Below are 11696 nucleotides of genomic sequence, written 5' to 3'. Positions count from 1 at the left end.
ATATATAAGGAGTGTAGGATATAAAATATATAAGGAGTGGGGAAGGTGGAGGGTATAAAATATATAAGGAGTGGGGGATATAAAATATATAAGGAGTGGGGGAGATAGTGGGAATAAAATATATAAGGAGTGGGGGATATAAAATATATAAGGAGTGGGGGAGATAGAGGGCATAAAATATATAAGGAGAGGGGGAGATGGTGGGTAAAATATATAAAAGGAGTGGGGGAGATGGTGGGTGTAAAAAATATAAGGAGTTGGGGAGAAGGTGGGTATAAAATATATAAGGAGTGGTTTGATATAAAATATATAAGGAGTGGGGGATATAAAATATATAAGGAGTGGGGGATCATGGTGGGTATAAAATATATAAGGAGTGGGGGATATAAAATATATAAGGAGTGGGGGAGATAGTGGGTATAAAATATATAATGAGTGGGGGAGATGGTGGGTGTAAAATATATAACGAGGGGGTAGATGGTGGATGTAAGATATATAAGGAGTGGGGGAGATGGTGGGTATAAAATATATAAGGAGTGGGGGAGATAGTGGGTATAAAATATATAAGGAGTGGTTTGATATAAACTTTATAAGGAGTGGGGGAGAGTGTGAGTATAACATATATAAGGAGAAGGGGATATAAAACATATAAGGAAAGGGGGATATAAAATATGTAAGGAGTGGGGGAGATAGTGGGTTTAAAATATATATGGAGTGGTTTGATATAAAATATATAAGGAGTGGGGGATATAAAATATATAAGGAGTGGGGGATCATGGTGTGTATAAAATATATAAGGAGTGGGGGATATAAAATTTATAAGGAGTGGTGGATATAAAATATATAAGGTGTGAGGGAGATGGTGGGTTTAAAATATATAAGGATTGTGGGAGATAGTGGGTATAAAATATATAATGAGGAGGATATAAAATATATAAGGAGTGGGGGATATAAAATATATAAGGAGTGGGGGATATAAAATATATAAGGTGTGTGGGAGATGGTGGGTTTAAAATATATAAGGAGTGGGGGAGATGGTGGGTATAAAATATATAAAGAGTGGGGGATATAAAATATATAAGGAGTGAGGGATATAAAATATGAAAGGAGTGGGGGAGATGGTGGGTGTAAAATATATAAGGAGTGGGGGAGATGGTGGGTATAAAATATATAAAGAGTGGGGGATATAAAATATATAAGGAGTGGGGGAGATACTGGGTATAAAATATGTAAGGAGTGGGGGAGATGGTGGGTGTAAAATATATAAGGAGTGGGGGAGATGGTGGGTATAAAATATATAAGGAGTGGGGGAGATAGTGGGTATAAAATATATAAGGAGTGGATGATATAAAATATATAAGGAGTGGGGGATAAAAAAATATATAAGGAGAGGGGGAGCTGGCGGGTATAAAATATATAAGGAGTGGGGGAGAGAGTGGTTAGAAAATATCTAATGAGTGAGGGATAAAAAATATATGAGTGGGGGACATAAAACATAAAAGGCGTGTTCGAGATGGTGGGTTTAAAATATATAAGGAGAGGGGGAGATAGTGGGTATAAAATATATAAGGAGAAGGATATATAAATTATGTAAGGAGTGGGGGATATAAAACATATAAGGTGTGTGGGAGGTGGCAGTTGTAAAATATATAAGGAGTGGGGGAGATAGAGAGTATAAAATTAATAAGGAGTGAGGGATATAAAATATATAAGGAGTGGGGGATTTAAAATATATAAGGAGTGGGGAAAATAAAATATATAAGGGAGTGGGGGAGATGTTGGGTATAAAATATATAAAAGGAATGGGGGAGATGGTGTGTGTAAAATATATAAGGAGTGGAGTAGATGGTGGGTATAAAATATATAAGGAGTGGGGGAGATAGTGGGTATAAAATATATAAGGAGTGGTTGATATAAAATATTGAAGGAATGGGGGAGGTGGTGGATATAACATTTATAAGGTGTGGGGGAGATAGTGGGTATAAAATATATAAGGAGTGGGGGATATAAATTATATAAGGAGTGCGGGATATAAAATATATAAGGTGTGTGGGAGATGGTGGGTTTAAAATACATAAGGATAGGGGGAGATAGTGGCTATAAAATATATATGGAGAGGGGGATATAAAATATATAAGGAGTGAGGGATAAAAAATATATAAGGAATGGGGGAGATAGTGGGTATAAAATATATAAGGAGAGGGGGAAATAAAATATATAAGGAATGGGGTACATAAAATATATAATGAGTGGGGAGATGGTGGGTATAAAATATATAAAAGGAGTGGAGGAGACTGTGGGTGTAAAATATATAAGGAGAGGGGGAGATGGTGGGTATAAAATATATAAGGAGTGGGGGAGATAGTGGGAATAAAATATATAAGGAGTGGGGGATATAAAATATATAAGGAGTGGGGGAGATAGTGGGCATAAAATATATAAGGAGAGGGGGAGATGGTGGGTAAAATATATAAAAGGAGTGGGGGAGATGGTGGGTGTAAAAAATATAAGGAGTGGGGGAGAAGGTGGGTATAAAATATATAAGGAGTGGTTTGATATAAAATATATAAGGAGTGGGGGATATAAAATATATAAGGAGTGGGGGAGATAGTGGGTATAAAATATATAATGAGTGGGGGAGATGGTGGGTGTAAAATATATAACGAGGGGGTAGATGGTGGATGTAAGATATATAAGGAGTGGGGGAGATGGTGGGTATAAAATATATAAGGAGTGGGGGAGATAGTGGGTATAAAATATATAAGGAGTGGTTTGATATAAACTTTATATGGAGTGGGGGAGAGTGTGAGTATAACATATATAAGGAGAAGGGGATATAAAACATATAAGGAAAGGGGGATATAAAATATGTAAGGAGTGGGGGAGATAGTGGGTTTAAAATATATATGGAGTGGTTTGATATAAAATATATAAGGAGTGGGGGATATAAAATATATAAGGAGTGGGGGATCATGGTGTGTATAAAATATATAAGGAGTGGGGGATATAAAATTTATAAGGAGTGGTGGATATAAAATATATAAGGTGTGAGGGAGATGGTGGGTTTAAAATATATAAGGATTGTGGGAGATAGTGGGTATAAAATATATAATGAGGAGGATATAAAATATATAAGGAGTGGGGGATATAAAATATATAAGGAGTGGGGGATATAAAATATATAAGGTGTGTGGGAGATGGTGGGTTTAAAATATATAAGGATTGGGGGAGATAGTGGGTATAAAAAATATAAGGAGAGGGGGATATAAAATATATAAGGAGTGGGGGATATAAAATATATAATGAGGGGGGGAGATGGTGGGTATAAAATATATAAAAGGAGTGGGGGAGATGGTGGGTGTAATATATATAAGGAGTGGTTTGATATAAAATATATATGGAGTGGGGGATATAAAATATATAAGGAGTGTGTGATATAAAACATATAAGGAGTGAGGGATATAAAATATGAAAGGAGTGGGGGAGATGGTGGTTGTAAAATATATAAGGAGTGGGGGAGATGGTGGGTATAAAATATATAAAGAGTGGGGGATATAAAATATATAAGGAGTGGGGGAGATACTGGGTATAAAATATGTAAGGAGTGGGGGAGATGGTGGGTGTAAAATATATAAGGAGTGGGGGAGATGGTGGGTATAAAATATATAAGGAGTGGGGGAGATAGTGGGTATAAAATATATAAGGAGTGGTTGATATAAAATATATAAGGAGTGGGGGATAAAAAAATATATAAGGAGAGGGGGAGCTGGCGGGTATAAAATATATAAGGAGTGGGGGAGATAGTGGTTATAAACTATCTAATGAGTGAGGGATAAAAAATATATGAGTGGGGGATATAAAACATAAAAGGCGTGTTCGAGATTGTGGGTTTAAAATATATAAGGAGAGGGGGAGATAGTGGGTATAAAATATATAAGGAGAAGGATATATAAATTATGTAAGGAGTGGGGGATATAAAACATATAAGGTGTGTGGGAGGTGGCAGTTTTAAAATATATAAGGAGTGGGGGAGATAGAGAGTATAAAATTAATAAGGAGTGAGGGATATAAAATATATAAGGAGTGGGGGATTTAAAATATATAAGGAGTGGGGAAAATAAAATATATAAGGGAGTGGGGGAGATGGTGGGTATAAAATATATAAAAGGAGTGGGGGAGATGGTGTGTGTAAAATATATAAGGAGTGGAGTAGATGGTGGGTATAAAATATATAAGGAGTGGGGGAGATAGTGGGTATAAAATATATAAGGAGTGGTTGATATAAAATATGTAAGGAATGGGGGAGGTGGTGGATATAACATTTATAAGGTGTGGGGGAGATAGTGGGTATAAAATATATAAGGAGTGGGGGATATAAATTATATAAGGAGTGCGGGATATAAAATATATAAGGTGTGTGGGAGATGGTGGGTTTAAAATACATAAGGATAGGGGGAGATAGTGGCTATAAAATATATATGGAGAGGGGGATATAAAATATATAAGGAGTGAGGGATAAAAAATATATAATGAATTGGGGAGATAGTGGGTTTAAAATATATAAGTAGTGGTTTGATATAAAATATATAAGGAGTGGGGGATCGTGGTGTGTATAAAACATATAAGGAGTGGGGGATATAAAATTTATAAGGAGTGGTGGATATAAAATATATAAGGTGTGAGGGAGATGGTGGGTTTAAAATATATAAGGATTGTGGGAGATAGTGGGTATAAAATATATAATGAGGAGGATATAAAATATATAAGGAGTGGGGGATATAAAATATATAAGGAGTGGGGGATATAAAATATATAAGGTGTGTGGGAGATGGTGGATTTAAAATATATAAGGATTGGGGGAGATAGTGGGTATAAAATATATAAGGAGAGGGGGATATAAAATATATAAGGAGTGGGGGATATAAAATATATAATGAGTGGGGGAGATGGTGGGTGTAAAATATATAAGGAGTGGGGGAGATTATGTGTATAAAATATATAAGGAGTGAGGGAGATAGTGGGTATAAAATATATATGGAGTGGGGGATATAAAATATATAAGGAGTGTGGGATATAAAATATATAAGGAGTGGGGATGGTGGTGGGTATAAAATATATAAGGAGTGGGGGATATAAAATATATAAGGAGTGGGGAAGGTGGAGGGTATAAAATATATAAGGAGTGGGGGATATAAAATATATAAGGAGTGGGGGAGATAGAGGGCATAAAATATATAAGGAGAGGGGGAGATGGTGTGTAAAATATATAAAAGGAGTGGGGGAGATGGTGGGTGTAAAAAATATAAGGAGTGGGGGAGAAGGTGGGTATAAAATATATAAGGAGTGGTTTGATATAAAATATATAAGAAGTGGGGGATATAAAATATATAAGGAGTGGGGGATCATGGTGGGTATAAAATATATAAGGAGTGGGGGATATAAAATATATAAGGAGTGGGGGAGATAGTGGGTATAAAATATATAATGAGTGGGGGAGATGGTGGGTGTAAAATATATAACGAGGGGGTAGATGGTGGGTGTAAGATATATAAGAAGTGGGGGAGATGGTGGGTATAAAATATATAAGGAGTGGGGGAGATAGTGGGTATAAAATATATAACGAGTGGGTGATATAAAATATATAAGGAGTGGGGGATATAAAATATATAAGGAGTGGGGGAGGTGGTGGATATAAAATATTTAAGGAGAGGGGGAGATAGTGGGTATTAAATATATAAGGTGTGGGGGATATAAAATATATAAGGAGAGGGGGATATAAAACATATAAGGCGTGTGGGAGAAGGTGGGATAAAAATATATAAGCTGTGGGGGACATAGTGGGTATAAAATATGTAAGGAGAGGGTATATAAAATATATAAGGAGTAGGGGATATAAAATATATAAGGAGTGGGGGAGATAGTGGGTATAAAATATATAAGGTGTGGGGAATATAAAATATATAAGGAGTGGGGGATATAAAACATATAAGGCGTGTGGGAGATGGCGGGTTTAAAATATATAAGGAGTGGGGGAGAAAGTGAGTATAAAATATATAAGGAGTGGGATATAAAATATATAAGGAGTTGGGGATTTAAAATATATAAGGAGTGGGGAATTTAAAATATATAAGGCATTTGGGAGATGGTGGGTTTAAAATATATATGGAGTGGGGAAGATAGTGGGTATAAAATATATAAGGAGTGGGGGATATAAAATATATAAGGAGTGGGGTAGGTGGTGGGTATAAAATAAATAAGGAGTGGGGGTGAGAGTGGGTAAAAAATATATAAGGAGTGGGGGATATCAAAGATATAAGGAGTGGGGGAGATAGTGGGTATAAAATATATAAGGAGTGGTGGAGATGGTGGGTGTAATATATATAAGGAGTGGGGAAGATGATGGATACAAAAGATATAAGGAGTGTGGGAGTTGGTGGGTATAAAATATATTAACAATGGGGGAGTAGGTGTGTATAAAATATATAAGGAGTGGGGGATATAAAATATATAAGGAGTGGGGGAGATGGTGGGTATAAAATATATAAGGAGCAGGGGAGATGGTGGGTATAAAATTTATAAGGCATTTGGGAGATGGTGGGTTTAGAATACATAAGGAGTGGGGGAAATAGTGGGTTTAAAATTTATATGGAGTAACGGATTTAAAATATGTAAGGAGTGGGGGAGGTGGTGGGTATAAAATATATAAGGAGTAGGGGAGATATTGGGTATAAAATATATAAGGAGTGGGGGATATAAAATATATAAGGAGTGGGGGAGATAGTGGGTATCAAATATGTGAGGAGTGGGGGAGATGGTGAGTGTAAAATATATCAGGAGTGGGGGAGATAGTGTGTATAAAATATAAAAAGAGTGGTTGATATAAAATATATAAGGAGTGGGGGATATAAAATATATAAGGAGTGGGGGAGATAGTGGGTATAAAATATATATGGTGTGGGGATATAAAATATATAAGGAGTGGGGGATATAAAACATTTAAGGCGTGTGGGAGATGGCAAGTTTAAAATATATAAGGAGTGGGGGATATAAAATATATAATGAGTGGGGGATATAATACATATAAGGCGTGTGGGAAATGGTGGATTTAAAATATATAAGGATTGGGGGAGATAGTGGGTATAAAATATATAAGGAGAAGGATATATAAATTATGTAAGGAGTGGGGGATATAAAACATATAAGGTGTGTGGGAGATGGCAGTTTTAAAATATATAAGGAGTGGGGGAGATAGTGAGTATAAAATATATAAGGAGTGAGGGATATAAAAAATATATGGAGTGGGGGATTTAAAATATAAAAGGAGTGGGGAAAATAAAATATATAAGGGATTGGGGGAGATGGTGGGTATAAAATATATAAAAGGAGTGGGGGAGATGGTGTGTGTAAAATATATAAGGAGTGTAGTAGATGGTGGGTATAAAAAATATATAAGGAGTGGGGGAGATAGTGGGTATAAAATATATAAGGAGTGGTTGATATAAAATATGTAAGGACTGGGGGAGGTGGTGGGTATAAAATATATAAGGAGTGGGGGATATAAATTATATAAGGAGTGGGGGATATAAAATATATAAGGTGTGTGAGAGATGGTGGGTTTAAAATAAATAAGGATTGGGGGAGATAGTGGCTATTAAATATATAAGGAGTGGTTTGGTATAAAATATATAAGGAGTGGGGGATATAAAATTTATAAGGAGTGGGGGAGAGTGTGAGTATAAAATATATAAGGAGTGGGGGATATAAAACATATAAGGAGCGAGGGATATAAAATATGAAAGGAGTGGGGGAGATGGTGGGTGTAAAATATATAAGGAGTGGGGGAGATGGTGGGTATAAAATATATAAAGAGTGGGGGATATAAAATATATAAGGAGTGGGAGAGATACTGGGTATAAAATATGTAAGGAGTGGGGGAGATGGTGGGTGTAAAATATATAAGGAGTGGGGGAGATGGTGGGTATAAAATATATAAGGAGTGGGGGAGATAGTGGGTATAAAATATATAAGGAGTGGTTGATATAAAATATATAAGGAGTGGGGGATAAAAAAATATATAAGGAGAGGGGGAGCTGGCGGGTATAAAATATATAAGGAGTGGGGGAGATAGTGGTTATAAAATATCTAATGAGTGAGGGATAAAAAATATATGAGTGGGGGATATAAAACATAAAAGGCGTGTTCGAGATGGTGGGTTTAAAATATATAAGGAGAGGGGGAGATAGTGGGTATAAAATATATAAGGAGAAGGATATATAAATTATGTAAGGAGTGGGGGATATAAAACATATAAGGTGTGTGGGAGGTGGCAGTTTTAAAATATATAAGGAGTGGGGGAGATAGTGAGTATAAAATTAATACGGAGTGAGGGATATAAAATATATAAGGAGTGGGGGATGTAAAATATATAAGGAGTGGGAAAAATAAAATATATAAGGGAGTGGGGGAGATGGTGGGTATAAAATATATAAAAGGAGTGAGGGAGATGGTGTGTGTAAAATATATAAGGAGAGGAGTAGATGGTGGGTATAAAATATATAAGGAGTGGGGGAGATAGTGGGTATAAAATATTTAAGGAGTGGTTGATATAAAATATGTAAGGAATGGGGGAGGTGGTGGATATAACATTTATAAGGTGTGGGGGAGATAGTGGGTATAAAATATATAAGGAGAGGGGGATATAAATTATATAAGGAGTGCGGGATATAAAATATATAAGGTGTGTGGGAGATGGTGGGTTTAGAATACATAAGGATAGGGGGAGATAGTGGCTATAAAATATATATGGAGAGGGGGATATAAAATATATAAGGATTGAGGGATATAAAATATATAAGGAATGGGGGAGATAGTGGGTATAAAATATATAAGCAGAGGGGGATATAAAATATATAAGGAATGGGGTACATAAAATATATAATGAGTGGGGAGATGGTGGGTATAAAATATATAAAAGGAGTGGAGGAGACTGTGGGTGTAAAATATATAAGGAGTGGGGGAGATGGTGTGTATAAAATATATAATGAGTGGGGGAGATAGTGGGTATACAATATATAAGGAGTGGTTTGATATAAACTTTATAAGGAGTGGGGGAGAGTGTGAGTTTAACATATATATGGAGTGGGGGATATAAAACATATAAGGAGTGGGGGATATAAAATATATAATGAGGGGGGAGATGGTGGGTATAAAATATATAAAAGGAGTGGGGGAGACAGTGGGTGTAAAATATATAAGGAGTGGTGGAGATTATGTGTATAAAATATATAAGGAGTGAGGGAGATGGTGGGTATAAAATATATAAGGAGTGGTTTGATATAAAATATATATTGAGTGGGGGATATAAAATATATAAGGAGTGTGGGATATAAAATATGTAAGGAGTGGGGAAGGTGGAGGGTATAAAATATATAAGGAGTGGGGGATATAATATATATAAGGAGTGGGGAAGGTGGTGGGTATAAAATATATAAGGAGTGGGGGAGATAGTGGGAATAAAATATATAAGGAGTGGGGGATATAAAATATATAAGGAGTGGGGGAGATAGAGGGCATAAAATATATAAGGAGAGGGGGAGATGGTGGGTAAAATATATAAAAGGAGTGGGGGAGATGGTGGGTGTAAAAAATATAAGGAGTGGGGGAGAAGGTGGGTATAAAATATATAAGGAGTGGTTTGATCTAAAATATATAAGGAGTGGGGGATATAAAATATATAAGGAGTGGGGGATCATGGTGGGTATAAAATATATAAAAGGAGTGGGGGAGATGGTGTGTGTAAAATATATAAGGAGTGGAGTAGATGGTGGGTATAAAATATATAAGGAGTGGGGGAGATAGTGGCTATAAAATATATAAGGAGTGGTTGATATAAAATATGTAAGGAATGTGGGAGGTGGTGGATATAACATTTATAAGGTGTGGGGGAGATAGTGGGTATAAAATATATAAGGAGTGGGGGATATAAATTATATAAGGAGTGCGGGATATAAAATATATAAGGTGTGTGGGAGATGGTGGGTTTAAAATACATAAGGATAGGGGGAGATAGTGGCTATAAAATATATATGGAGAGGGGGATATAAAATATATAAGGAGTGAGGGATAAAAAATATATAATGAATTGGGGAGATAGTGGGTATTAAATATATAAGGAGAGGGGGAAATAAAATATATAAGGAATGGGGTACATAAAATATATAATGAGTGTGGAGATGGTGGGTATAAAAAATATAAAAGGAGTGGAGGAGACTGTGGGTGTAAAATATATAAGGAGTGGGGGAGATGGTGTGTATAAAATATATAATGAGTGGGGGAGATAGTGGGTATAAAATATATAAGGAGTGGTTTGATATAAACTTTATAAGGAGTGGGGGAGAGTGTGAGTATAACATATAAAAGGAGTGGGGGATATAAAACATATAAGGAGTGGGGGATATAAAATATATAATGAGGGGGGGAGATGGTGGGTATAAAATATATAAAAGGAGTGGGGGAGACGGTGGGTGTAAAATATATAAGGAGAGGGGTTGATTATGTGTATAAAATATATAAGGAGTGAGGGAGATAGTGGGTATAAAATATATAAGGAGTGGTTTGATATAAAATATATATTGAGCGGGGGATATAAAATATAAAAGGAGTGTAGGATATAAAATATATAAGGAGTGGGGAAGGTGGAGGGTATAAAATATATAAGGAGTGGGGGATATAAAATATATAAGGAGTGGGGGAGTTAGTGGGAATAAATTATATAAGGAGTGGGGGATATAAAATATATAAGGAGTGGGGGAGATGGTGGGTAAAATATATAAAAGGAGTGGGGGAGATGGTGGGTGTAAAAAATATAAGGAGTGGGGGATATAAAATATATAAGGAGTGGGGGAGATAGTGGGTATAAAATATATAATGAGTGGGGGAGATGGTGGGTGTAAAATATATAACGAGGGGGTAGATGGTGGATGTAATATATATAAGGAGTGGGGGAGATGGTGGGTATAAAATATATAAGGAGTGGGGGAGATAGTGGGTATAAAATATATAAGGAGTGGTTTGATATAAACTTTATATGGAGTGGGGGAGAGTGTGAGTATAATATATATAAGGAGAAGGGGATATAAAACATATAAGGAAAGGGGGATATAAAATATGTAAGGAGTGGGGGAGATAGTGGGTTTAAAATATATATGGAGTGGTTTGATATAAAATATATAAGGAGTGGGGGATATAAAATATATAAGGAGTGGGGGATCATGGTGTGTATAAAATATATAAGGAGTGGGGGATATAAAATTTATAAGGAGTGGTGGATATAAAATATATAAGGTGTGAGGGAGATGGTGGGTTTAAAATATATAAGGATTGTGGGAGATAGTGGGTATAAAATATATAATGAGGAGGATATAAAATATATAAGGAGTGGTGGATATAAAATATATAAGGAGTGGGGGATATAAAATATATAAGGTGTGTGGGAGATGGTGGGTTTAAAATATATAAGGATTGGGGGAGATAGTGGGTATAAAAAATATAAGGAGAGGGGGATATAAAATATATAAGGAGTGGGGGATATAAAATATATAATGAGGGGGGGAGATGGTGGGTATAAAATATATAAAAGGAGTGGGGGAGATGGTGGGTGTAATATATATAAGGAGTGGTTTGATATAAAATATATA

The sequence above is a fragment of the Taudactylus pleione genome, unplaced genomic scaffold (genome assembly GCF_031769625.1).
Source record: "Taudactylus pleione unplaced genomic scaffold, aTauple2 ptg000458l, whole genome shotgun sequence".
Taxonomy (NCBI): Eukaryota; Metazoa; Chordata; class Amphibia; order Anura; family Myobatrachidae; genus Taudactylus; species Taudactylus pleione.
Note: the sequence above shows the minus strand (reverse complement) of the source record.